General features: G+C 40.8%; 1 protein-coding gene across 2 annotated transcripts in view; it reads left to right on the top strand.

Annotated features, from left to right (window-relative positions):
• The window catches only part of PPP2R3C (protein phosphatase 2 regulatory subunit B''gamma), a 912,006-nt gene that overhangs the window by 898,955 nt on the left and 887 nt on the right, over positions 1-12,164 (top strand). The gene's annotated exons all lie outside the window — the stretch shown is intronic.

The raw sequence follows: 12,164 nt of genomic DNA, 5'->3' as shown, positions 1-12,164 counted from the left end.
CTATAGCTGTTATATTGTACAAATGCTATTTACTTGAGTGCACATCTGTTTACCTATATATATGTATCCACATACTGTCTATATATTAGTTTTATTTCTTTCTGTATTATTGTAACTAGATTGTGTCATGGAAGGCAAACACATTTGCTGAGGATCAAGAGGAGTGAGCTGAGTTAGTCTGGCATGTAGAGCAGATATGGCTAGGTGTTGTGGCATGCATCTGTAATCCTAGCTGGTTGGGAGTCCAAGGTTGTTAGATCAAGACAGCTGATGCATGATAGGCCAGTTATCAAAAAGTTAAACTCTGGAAATACAGACCCTGGAAAAGGATAACAGAGAGGAAGGGTGGAGTTGGCATAATGGTTAAGGTCTTTACCTACTTCACAGATACCTCCTAAGCACTCATATCTCTCAGCTGGCCTGGGAATGCCTTTGCACCCCCCAGAAGGAGCCAGAGGCTGTTGCTGGTTTACTTGCTACCACTGTACTGTCCCCTGCAAAAGCAGTTTAGAGAATGGATGGCTGAATGGACAGAAGGGACTAGACTGTGGCTAAAAATGGTAGATTTGGTCTAGTTCACTAATTTACTCATTAAATGACAAATACATAGTAATGCTGGTTAATTGTCTAGAAAATAGTGAAGAATGACATGATAGATAAGAAAATACTAAAGGATTTTCTCTCAGCTTTCATATTAGAGATTGTAGTAAGGACTCTTGGGCCATATTTAATTAGAAGTAACCTTGTAGATGTTTTAGAGAGGAACTTAGAGAAGCAGAGTTTGTTTTTCTTAACATGAAAAATGTCTTGTTACTTCATATGTTGTATAATATTAATTTACAGAATATTGCATGTTTCTTGATGACCTTCTTCTATGATTTGTCAGCATGAGATGTCATCTTGTGAGGTCCACTGAGCTCTCTTCCATTAAGGTCTTAAAGTACAGTGTCATTTTTTTATCATAACAATCCTGGTGATGTAAGTAGTACAGTAAATGAGTCCAGCACTTACTGAATGGAAGGTCGTTTTGAATTCCTCCCACAATGGCATCATCAGCTGCTAATATCATAGATATATTTCTTGAACCAGAGTCTGTAAGGGATGCAGAGCCAAGTTTACTGTGCTGTGAGTGTGGCTGCCTTCACTGTGTCTTAGCAAACTGAATGTTCATAAGTCTGATATTGTGAGGTCATTTCTCATTAACCAATTTTAGGCTTTGTGATGTAGACATTCTTTTGATCTTGAGCTTTGAAAGAGTCAAGAAGATGCCAGTGCTTAAATCAATTGTGCATGTCCATGTAGTCTTTATATTTATTACTGTGTCTGAAGCAAATGTTCTTAATGGCAGACCTTGCATCATACACTTATTGAGTAGTAGTTAGCCAGTGGAGTTTCTTACTAGCTCCTCATTCTTGACTGTTCTGTTCTAGAAATCAAAGTTACATCCACCTGTAACACCATCATCTCCAAGAATTATCTTTTTTTTTTCTTATTTTGGCAGTGGTTATAATTTTTCAGTTTTCTTATACAACTTTTCTTTGACATCCTTTTCACTGTTAAATGTTGTGGTATTTTTCCAGCTCCATGGCTGAGAGAGACTGAGTCCTGACTGCAGCCCCAGTGACTCAGGTTTGGCTAATAAGTCCTGGGTGGTAGAGGAGCTGGGCAGAAGTGAACAGCAAAGCTGCATTTGCCCATCTTGGGGATAGGCAGTTCAGGTTGGTTTTGTGGCAGTTGAGTAGGGAGTTTGAATGACAATGCAATAAGGAAGACGAGGTCAAGGTTTTTGACCTGCCAAGCAGCACTGTGTATTGTAGCTGGTTGGGGGTGTAAAAAATATGTGCTCATGTGCTCATTTCAGCTGTCATTGCTGGCTTTGTTACAGTGGTATACCTAACAGTTTTCTGTGGGAGGATGAGTAGCTAGGAGTAAAAACACCCTAACTCTACCATATGATGATCTGTTTGTGGTTCTTGTATTCAGCACTACCCATGGGTAGCCAAAACAGAAGATTAAAGATAACCTGGCTGAAGGGAAGATTTAATGTTTATGTGGAGATTAGAGATGAAAGGATAAAATGTGGGGCATTTATGGTAATGAAAGTGGCATACTAACTGTTGCTTTTTTGAGGTGGCGCATTGGGATAGGTTCCTTGATATAAGTAAGATAACTGAATTTGTTCTTGATGGCAAAACTGCCATTATTAATTTAGCTTTCCTGTGAAGGTTTTTCTTTAAAAAAACACTTTAAGGTGTAACTTTGTCAGATCTTCTTACCTCACTAAGTGCAGCGCTATCATTGATACTTCTTGCAAGTTCCTTGGCAGTGAAAGCAGTCTGTTCTTGCTGCTTGTTCAGAAACACACAATGGAAAGAGAAAGCCAAGAAGGTACAACTGAGTAATGACACATAACCTGTGGTGTCTTTCACATTACAAATGTTATTTAGGGTTATAGTTGTCTTTTCCCAGTTCCCCTTTGATATCAAGATGTAGTAATACTTCTAAACAAATTGAAGTCATTCAAGGACCCATATCAGTTAATGCCTCTGGAAGGCATTAGAATACAAAACAGAAGTATTATTCAGTGATTACTGTATAAAGTTTATGTGATAATTAAAGACTTAAGATTACTATGGGGAAAAAAAACGTATTTAGTAAAGTTAGTGTCATAAATGAAAGCATTTTTGTTGAAACAAATTTAGCTAATTTGAAGGTAGGGAAATATTTCCATGTCGCCCTTTCTTTAAGGTACAACACGAGTTTAGATTCTGAAAATGTTAATGCATTCATGGACATTTAGACAATGGACTAACAAGGCACTTTTAAGTAGTCCTCAGTAATGCATACCACTATAAAATCTATTCCTGTAAAATAATCTTTTTCTGATCTTTCTACTTCTGAACAAATAAGATCTGTCATCAAAAACGGCAAGAAGAGTTAAGGTCTAGCACCAAATGCTATACCGGCTGAAAATGTAAGACTGGAAGCAAGGAACTAGTACTGACATTGTAGTAACTTATCCTAATTTGAAATGGCAAGGAAATTCCAGCTGATGAAAAATGCCGGCATTATTACTTTCCTCAACTCGACGTGTGAAATTATTGAAGTATTGCCATTGAAGGGAAATATTTTCCCCATATTATTTTACACATTCTACTTATCACTGTTGAAAAAAATCTTCTTGTAATTCTGTTATGGATTCATACCAGCACTTGCTGAACAAATGGCAGATGCAAAAAAAAAAAAAAAATCAAGAACAACATTTACTGAACATAGAGAAGCCTTTAAAGCCATCATTGAAAATACTTTTGTAGACCATACTGATGACATTTTGCTGCTCTACAAGTTTCAAAGTCTGGAGGATTTTGCATGTATAAATGAATGTGAGTTATTCAAAGATGGTGCCATTCAGAATTTGAGCAAGGGGTATACTCACCCCAATATTCTGCATCTTTCTAGCAGTTGTCCAGGTTCCCAGAGAACAGTGATTTGCTGAACTTTATAGACTACAGAATGTCTGGAGGGTTCTTCAGTTTTAGATATCTATATTCAGAAGCTTTTACTGCATTTTGCTGACATTCAGAATACTGATCCCTGTGACATTCTTGCATATAAGGTTAGTTCCACTAGTAGCTTAACAAAGTCAAGGTGTCTTATTCAATCAGTGTGAGACTAGGGTGCTTTGTCAGTCTGAAAGAGGCATTAGAGATGAACCTCCACAATTCATCATGGATGGAAAAAGACCCTGTAGTCACTTTGTCATTCACATACCTTAGTAACCACCACTTTTTAGTAGAAAACATAGATAGTGAAATTCAGTATAAGAGGAGTATAGGAAACTGATTTGGCATGTCTTCATCAACTATGACTAGAGAAAATACATAAGGTACAGCTATACTATTTAGTTATAATCCCTGTAGTTATGAATGTGAAACCCAAATGACTTTCTGACATTGCCTGGAGGGACATAACTGATGAGTACAGAGAATATTACATTAGCATCCATGTTCTAGCTGTGCCACTGTTGCCAAATTTTAGCTTTCTGCAATGAAGAGTTTACTGCTATGCCCAACTCTATACTTTTAGAACAGGTTTTCTACTCCCAGCTCACTCGTGGCCAGAGATCCTGTGATTGTCACAGGAAATAGTATACAAAGGCACTGAGTGTGTAAAAAAGTAGATATGATAGTTCTAGTCTGCAGGTCCTGCCATCAGTTGATCTCTGTGTGTTGGAAGAAGAAAGTCTTGCTTTTAAAATGAAAAGGAGAGCATATAGGAAGAAAAAGGAAAGAAACCACAATTAGCAGACTACTGTCATATATGACGTCTGCAGTTTTGTGGATGGATTTGTTTTCTAATACTAGTAAAAAAAAATCATCCTTGAGTTAAGGGATTTACAACAACAGGTCTTAGATTACATTTATGAAATATGTACCATAAAATGTGCATATCTGTGGTGTCTAATGAACTGTACAAAAATCCTTCTCAGTTCTGTTAGTAACTCACGTGCAACACCAACAAATTGAAGTGCATTGTTAGCTTTGCCCCACAGGTGGCTAGTTGTACATGCATTTTGTCTGTTACGTCTCCTGCACTGCCATGTACTTCAGTGACTAACCTGTATGTGTCACAGTCTAACCTTTCTGTTGGTATTGTTGTTATTGTTTATTTAAGGTAGGTATACTGAACCCACTGTTTCCCTTTTTTCAGCTATAACCTTACTACGTAAAATATCAAGCAGCACTTGATGTGTGTGCCATATTGAGCAGCCCATTTAAGTGGCTTAACTGTGAAAAAATGTAACTGAGCAAGAAAAAGAAGTCACTGCTTTACTTTGCAATTTTAAATGTGTTTACTACTTTTTGAAAACATTTTGATGACATGATTTTGATTCTGATGGATGTCTAGTGTCTGACCGCTGTCTTTGACGTTTTGCAAATGTTTTTAGTGCTGGCAAGCTTGTGCTTGGTTCTCGTTTTTAAAATGTCCAAAATGAGTCATATTTTTTTCAGAAATTAGAGATTTTTCAGGATAAATGGTAGTTAATAGCTAACGTAAATGTCCGAGCTTCACTTTATACTCATCCTTGTGGAGTTTGAGTAGATTCTGTTGCTTCATGTAATATCGAAGCATTTTAGATACAAAATAAATGTTTCATGCGACTACTAGAGGAAACCCAAGAAACTTTTTTTTTCCTCAGATCTTAGGCCATTTGGCATTTTTTTGTGTTTGGTTGCAAGATTCCAACACCAAAAATAACAGCTTCTCTGCATAAAGAGGGACATGTACTAATCCTTTTTATGGTTAGGGCAAGCCCCTCTGCACCCCCCACTACTTCAATATACCAACTCCGATATTCCACTACATTGAGGAGGGGGTACATTCAGTGAGGGCAGATTCAGTGGTTTCATAAGTGTTGCTATTTCGGGCTATCTTAACTTATTACACTGTTGGAAACTTCTGGTGTTCTGGCTGGTGTGATTCTCAAACAATCTAGAAATATAAAGCTGATTGATAAGTATTTTTCTTGGCATTTTAAGTTTCAGAGTTCTGCATGTCTTAATTTTGCCTGACTGAATTATTTTTTTTGCCTGACTGAATTATTTTATATATTTCTGGCATTGTTTTATGTTTCTCATCTGTCCTGAAACTTTTTTTCCCCCTCCATCCTACCCTATTCTTGTAGTGTTGTTATAGTTGGTGGCTTTGCAGTTGCCCGCCCCTACAGTAAATTTGATCCTGGGACACCCCTCCCAGTCTGGTGTTCACTCTACTTAATACAGAGAGAATATTTGTGAAGGCCAGCCCACTTAAGTTCTTAAACTTGAATTTTTCTTCTGCTCCTCCTTTTTCTGCCCTTGCACTTTATTAAAAAAATGCACGTTATTTTGCTTTTGCCTCTTCTTAAAAGTACTCAATTGTATTTATTCTGCTACATTTATTACTGCTTGGTAGTAGCCTGATTAAATTGTAACTGTTATTCTAAGCCTTTTGGTTTAAGCACTTGGGCTTCAGACCAGTTGTTTTACATTAAGAAGGTTTGTGGTCTGCACTGTTGTGACAGGACAGGTAGCTTACATCCTTCTAAGTTGGGAATTGCTGATTGAAGGTTCAGTGTCTGTCATTCTAAAAGTGTATTAGTTCTGGTTTAAGCACTTGGGCTTCAGGCCAGTTATTTTACATTAAGAAGGTTTGTGGTCTGCGCTGTTGTGGCAGGACAGGTAGCTTACATCCTTCTAAGTTGGGGATTGCTGATTGAAGGCTCAGTGTCTGTTATTCTAAAAGTGTATTAGTTCTGGTTTAAGCACTTGGGCTTCAGGCCAGTTATTTTACATTAAGAAGGTTTGTGGTCTGCACCGTTGTGGGAGGAGAGGCTAGATTCTGCCCTTCTGAGCTGGGAATTTCTAGTTAAAATATTATTGTGCCTACTTATTTGAACTGTTTCTTTCTGAAATTGGTGCACCTTGTTTGCTGTAGCATAGACTAGATTCAGGCATGCTGAATCTAGCTTTGTTTGTATAACTTGAGCACTAATCCAGGACATCTTTTTTGGAGAAGGTTCCCCTGCACTCTAGTGGTAGGAGTGTGCAGTTAGAACTTGTCTGATTGAATACTGCTGGAAATGGCCTCGGTTTTGAGCTTTTTTACAGGTTAATTGGGTAATTTGTTTAAATCAATTTGCTCATTTTCTAGTGTTATATAAAAATGCACTTTATTCATGTGCTTTTACTGTATTTGTGTTTCTTCCTACTTTATTGCATTTATTCTGCTGCATTTATTACTGCTTGGTAGTAGCCTGATTAAAGTATAACCATTATTCTAAGCCTTTGATTGAAGCACTTGGGCTTCAGATCAGTTGTTTTACATTAAGAAGGTTTGTGGTCTGCACTGTTGTGGCAGGACAGGTAGTTTACATCCTTCTAAGTTGGGAGTTGCTGATTGAAGGCTTAGTGTCTGTTATTCTAAAAGTGTATTAGTTCTGGTTTAAGCACTTGGGCTTTGGGCCAGTTATTTTACATTAAGAAGGTGTGGTCTGCACTCTTGTGGGAGGAGAGGGTAGATTCTGCCCTTCTGAGCTGGGAGTTTCTGGTTAAAGGCTTATTGTGCCTGCTTATTTGAACTGTTTCTTTCTGAAATTGGTATGCCTTGTTTGCTGTACCATAGACTAAATTCAGACCTGCTGAATCTAGCTTTGTTTGTATAACTTGAGCACTAATCCAGACCATTTTTTTGGAGAAGGTTCCCCTGCACCCTAGTTCCAGAAGTGTGCAGTTAGAACTTGTCTGATCGAAGACTGCTGGAACGGGGCTCAGTAAGCACTAAATAAGCTGCAAATTACTTCAGCACTCAACTTTCAACACTTGTCTAGAGGAAACAGTTTTTAGTACTTAATAAGCACCTATCCAGGCAAGTCTAAGGGTCAGCTGCTGGTGTTTTCTCCTGTCTACCTGATGAATCTGGGCATCTTGGGGCAATGCAGCAGTTGCCTCATGTACACAGCCAACCCTCTCCTCCTACCACCCAACACTACAACCTGTGAGAGATGTACTTATATAGCCAAACTGGAAGCAAAGCTCTTTTCACCCAAGACTGGACTAGACAGTCAAGAGGAGTAGGTAAACACTTGTACCACACCACACTCATCACATAGTCTCTCAAAACCTACACCACCAAAACACACACATAGCAACACAAAACACACACCTATATTTGCAGAGACTCTCAATAATAATCTGCTCAAGCAACAGAGACCTCCAAAGCAGAAACACAAGCAACCTCCACCCCCCAACACAACCCAAATGGCACATAGCCCACAAACTCAGTGTGCCACTCAACCACAGCCCATATGGCACAAAAACGTACCCAACACTGTAGTCATAGGTGACTCTATAGTCAGGCACACTGATGTTCCACTCACCAGGCCAAACAAGGAGAACGTTACTGTCAGCTGCCTGTTGGGTGCTAGGATCTGCCACATAACGCACACACTCAGGTCACTCCACAACAAGTACAAATATGACTCTGTCATTGCCCATGTTGGTGTGAATGACCTGAGATGTACCTCCCTGGACTGCATGAAAAGAGACATGGAGGAGCTCTCCGATCTTGTAGCCCAGACAGGCATGACCCTAGCCCTGAGTAGCATCCTGCCATCACCCAGAATGATGCCACAGTACAAGGACAAAATGATTGACTGCAACAATTGGCTAAGCTTCTGTTGTCATTCTAAGGGGGATCCAGTATCTGTCTGCCTGGGATGACATGATCGACAGACCACGATGCTTTTCTAGAGATGACCTGCCACCCCTGGGATTCCAGATATTGGCTAAGGCTCTTGCCACCCCTATAGTGCCTTTTTTAGGCAAGGTTCAAATGACAAATTCACCACCGTGACAGGTACAAGCATGCAAAATCTGAGGGTAAGGCTGCTCAATGTTAGAAGTCTAAACCTCAAAATGCATTCACTCAAGGCACTCCTTAAAATGGAGAACATCGACATCTGTGCAGTGACAGAGACCTGGTTCAAGGCTGTAGAGAGCACCCCTGCATTACCAGGCTATAATTCATACCACACCTTTCGGCCACCTAACCTAGACCGAAACACTAAAGGCGGAGGTGTGTCCCTATTCATTAAGGATATCCACACCTCCAGGCTAGTTGCTAACCATAATGCATCCGAGATTATCCAAGTGTAACTAACTCTGGGCAAGACTGCAGTCCAAATTGTAACTTGCTACAGATCCCCCACCATGTCCCAGGATTCCCACTCCTCATTTCTTGATACACTGGAAAATATTAGGGTACAACCCAACACCATAATAATAGGCAATTTCAACTACCCCACCATTAACTGGAAAAACTACTCATGTACCAACTCTTTTGCTCAACATTTTCTGGAATTCATAAATTCCAACGCCTTGGATCAACTTATCCACACCCCCACCAGGTACAGCAATATCCTAGACCTGGTCATTACCAACATGGGTGACTGGTGTTCCACACTGGTCAGATCCAACCACAAGGGGGTGACTGGTGTTCCACACCAGAGGTCAATTCCTCATTGGTCAGATCCAACCACAAGCTAATCACCCTAGACATCCACATCCCACCCCCTCCCCCATTAGGGAAACCACCGTAAAAAATTTCTCCAAAGCCAACTTCACGCTTCATAAGACAGAAATGCCAAACTTCATGACACCCATGCAGATGGACATATGACTGCTGAATCCCACACAAATGCAATTTATAAGCACTTACACGCGTGCATGGATCGTGCTATCCCTAACAGAACCAAGATGCTATCCTCCAAAAAATGAAAACCAATCTAGTGGTCTCTTGCCATAAACAAACTCTACAACAGAAGAAAGAAACTGTTGCAAAAAGGAGTAAAATCCCATGATTGGAGGAACTCCCTGGTCAGCCTCAGTAAGAAGCTGAGATCTCTCTTAAAATCCTCCAAAGCTAGTTACGAAAACAAAATCATCACTGATTCTAAAGACAGCCACAAAGCATTCTATAGCTTTGTCAAGAATCTCAATGGCAACCCTCACATCTGCTCTGAGTTACAGCACAATGGCACTAAATATACAGAACCAACTGATATTGCCATCATCCTGGCAGATAGGTTTAGTGCTAACTTTACCCCCCTCTCACTCCCTAAAGGGCCCATCTCTATACCAGAAGAATGCAAAGTTCCTGTAATCACGGCTGCACAAGTAAAAGCCACACTCTCCAAAGCCAAGAGCACAGCATCCATGGGACCTGACAACATCACAGGCTCCATTCTACACGAAATACCAAATGAACTGGCACCCCCACCTAAGCACCATGTTCAGTCATAGCCTCACCTCAGGCTTTATGCCCACTGAATGGCGCACAGTGACTGTTATCCCACTCCACAAAGGGGGAGCCACCACGGTCCTCGGGAACTACCACCCCATTAGCCTAATGAGCCTGGTCTGCAAGCCCATGGAACGCATCATCATGGAACTTAAACAAAGACAGTGGTAATCTCCAAACTCTGGACCCCACCCAGTTCGAGTTTGTAAAAGGCAGATCATGTCTCCTAAACCTGATAGACTTCTTTGAAGCAGTTACCAAAGCCGTAGACGAGGGTAAGGTGGTTCACACAGCCTATATAGATCTCGCCAAGGCTTTTGACACCATCCCCCACTCTGGAATTATAGATAAACTCACTAAACTAGGTGTAAATCCCTATGTCACAAGATAGGTTGCCAGCCAGTTCACTGACAGAACGGTCAGAACCCACACTGTGAAAGTAGCAGACTCTAAATCTGACTTCAGACCAGTGACAAGTGGAGTACCACAGGGTTCAGTCCTGGATCCTCTCCTATTTTGTATCTACTTTTCTGAAGTACAGGCTAACACAGAAGGTCTTTGGCTAACGAAGTTTGCAGATGACTGCAAACCAGGAGCCATAATCGAAACTCCTAACAATGTGGATATCCTACAAAAGGGCCTCAATGAGACATATGTCTGGTGTCAAAGCCATAGCCTCAAGCTCAGTGCCAAAAAGTGCATTGTCATCCCCTTTGGTAAAAACGCTGTACCCATGAGCTACCACATAAGTGGTAGTCTACTTAACACCGAAAGTGTGATAAGAGACCTTGGGACACAGGTGTACAGTAGTCTTTCCTGTGATAATCGCATCACCACAGTAGGCAGGAAATCCTTTTACGTGGCACACCTCATCACAAAAGGTTTCTCATCCAGGAAGAAAGAGGTCATTGTTCCTCCTCTACTCGTCACTCATTAGACCCATTATAGAGTACAACACCCCTTTTGGTATGTACCTCACAAGGCAGCTATAACAACTGGAAAGGCCACAGAAATACCTCACAAAGAGAATTACTGGCCTCAAACAGATGCCCTATGCAGACCGTCTCAAAAAACTCCAGCTTTACTCCATCGCATATCGCCACTCAGAGGCGATTTCTGCCTAACATACAAAGCTTTGTCAAACCCAGAGCTGTTGGATATGCTCCACTTAAAGAAATCCCAATCCATCTGAGCTACACACTCTAGGGACCTAAACCTTGTCACCACAGTAAACAGAACATGCTGGAGGGATAGATTCCTGTCTCAGAGACTTCCCATACTCTGGAATAAACTACCTATTTATATCAAATAAAGCTCCTCATTAGCACTCTTCAAGAAAAATATTGATAATTGGATGGGAAATAGGAAATTTGCCCCAGTGATCACCTGTGTGGCTTTGCTTGACAGGGACACAGGAAAATAATTTTCTTGTGTGGTGAAAGCTAGGGTACCTGTTTGGCTAGGCTTATATAGGCCCTAGGGCCACTAGCCTAGTATCTACTTATGAACCTATTTTGCAGCTCTGCTTGGTCACCTCCCAACACTGAGGCATTTAACACACTGCTAGTAGGCACAAATGAAAAAAAGTTCATGGCTCTAGGTTGACCTTAACTTTGTCTCTGATTTCTCCTCTCTTTTTTAAACAGTGCATGTTTTTAGCACACGGGAGTAAAATATTACATATACTATATAGTAGCAGTTCTTAAAGATGGAGATTATGCCAACTCTGTGGCATAGAGGGATGATGTGCTGATAGTGACCCAGACAGCTTGGGTTCAGTTAGCAGCCAAGTGATGGAGAGAGGGAGAGCATTAAAGAAACAGGCCTACCTGCTTCTTCCAGGGAGATGGTTTTGGTTGTGCTAGGAATACACCCAGAACATGAGCTCCAGTGGTGAAACTGTAGCCGTGGCACAGATGTTAGCCACATGGTTAAGTGGGTAGACAAATAAGGGGCATATCATCACATCGATGGGATTCGTTGCATGCCTTCTACATGACGTAACCCAATGCTTCTGAGAACAAGTCGGGCTAAAAGAAAGACTTACCTTGCTGTAGGACGGTAGCCCCTGCAACCCCGCTGTACTCAGCAGTCAGAGGGACATTTTTAGTCCAGTCACTAGGAGGTTTTCCAGTTTGGAAGGATGGACTCACTTGTCAAAGAGATGTTTCTAGGGAAATGCCTCCACCGGTGTGGTGGCTCCAGGCAGAACAGTGCTACCAAAGATGCAGAGGATCTGAAGTCATTTGTTACAGGCCAAGAAAAAAAATTCACACAGTTACAAATTCTAGAAAATTATGTACAACTTCTTGCTTTTCTGAATA

This window comes from Protopterus annectens, chromosome 6.part0, assembly GCF_019279795.1.
Source record: "Protopterus annectens isolate FY-2018-M chromosome 6.part0, PAN1.0, whole genome shotgun sequence".
Lineage (NCBI taxonomy): Eukaryota > Metazoa > Chordata > Ceratodontiformes > Protopteridae > Protopterus > Protopterus annectens.
Note: the sequence above shows the minus strand (reverse complement) of the source record. Positions and strands in the feature narration are given on the sequence as shown.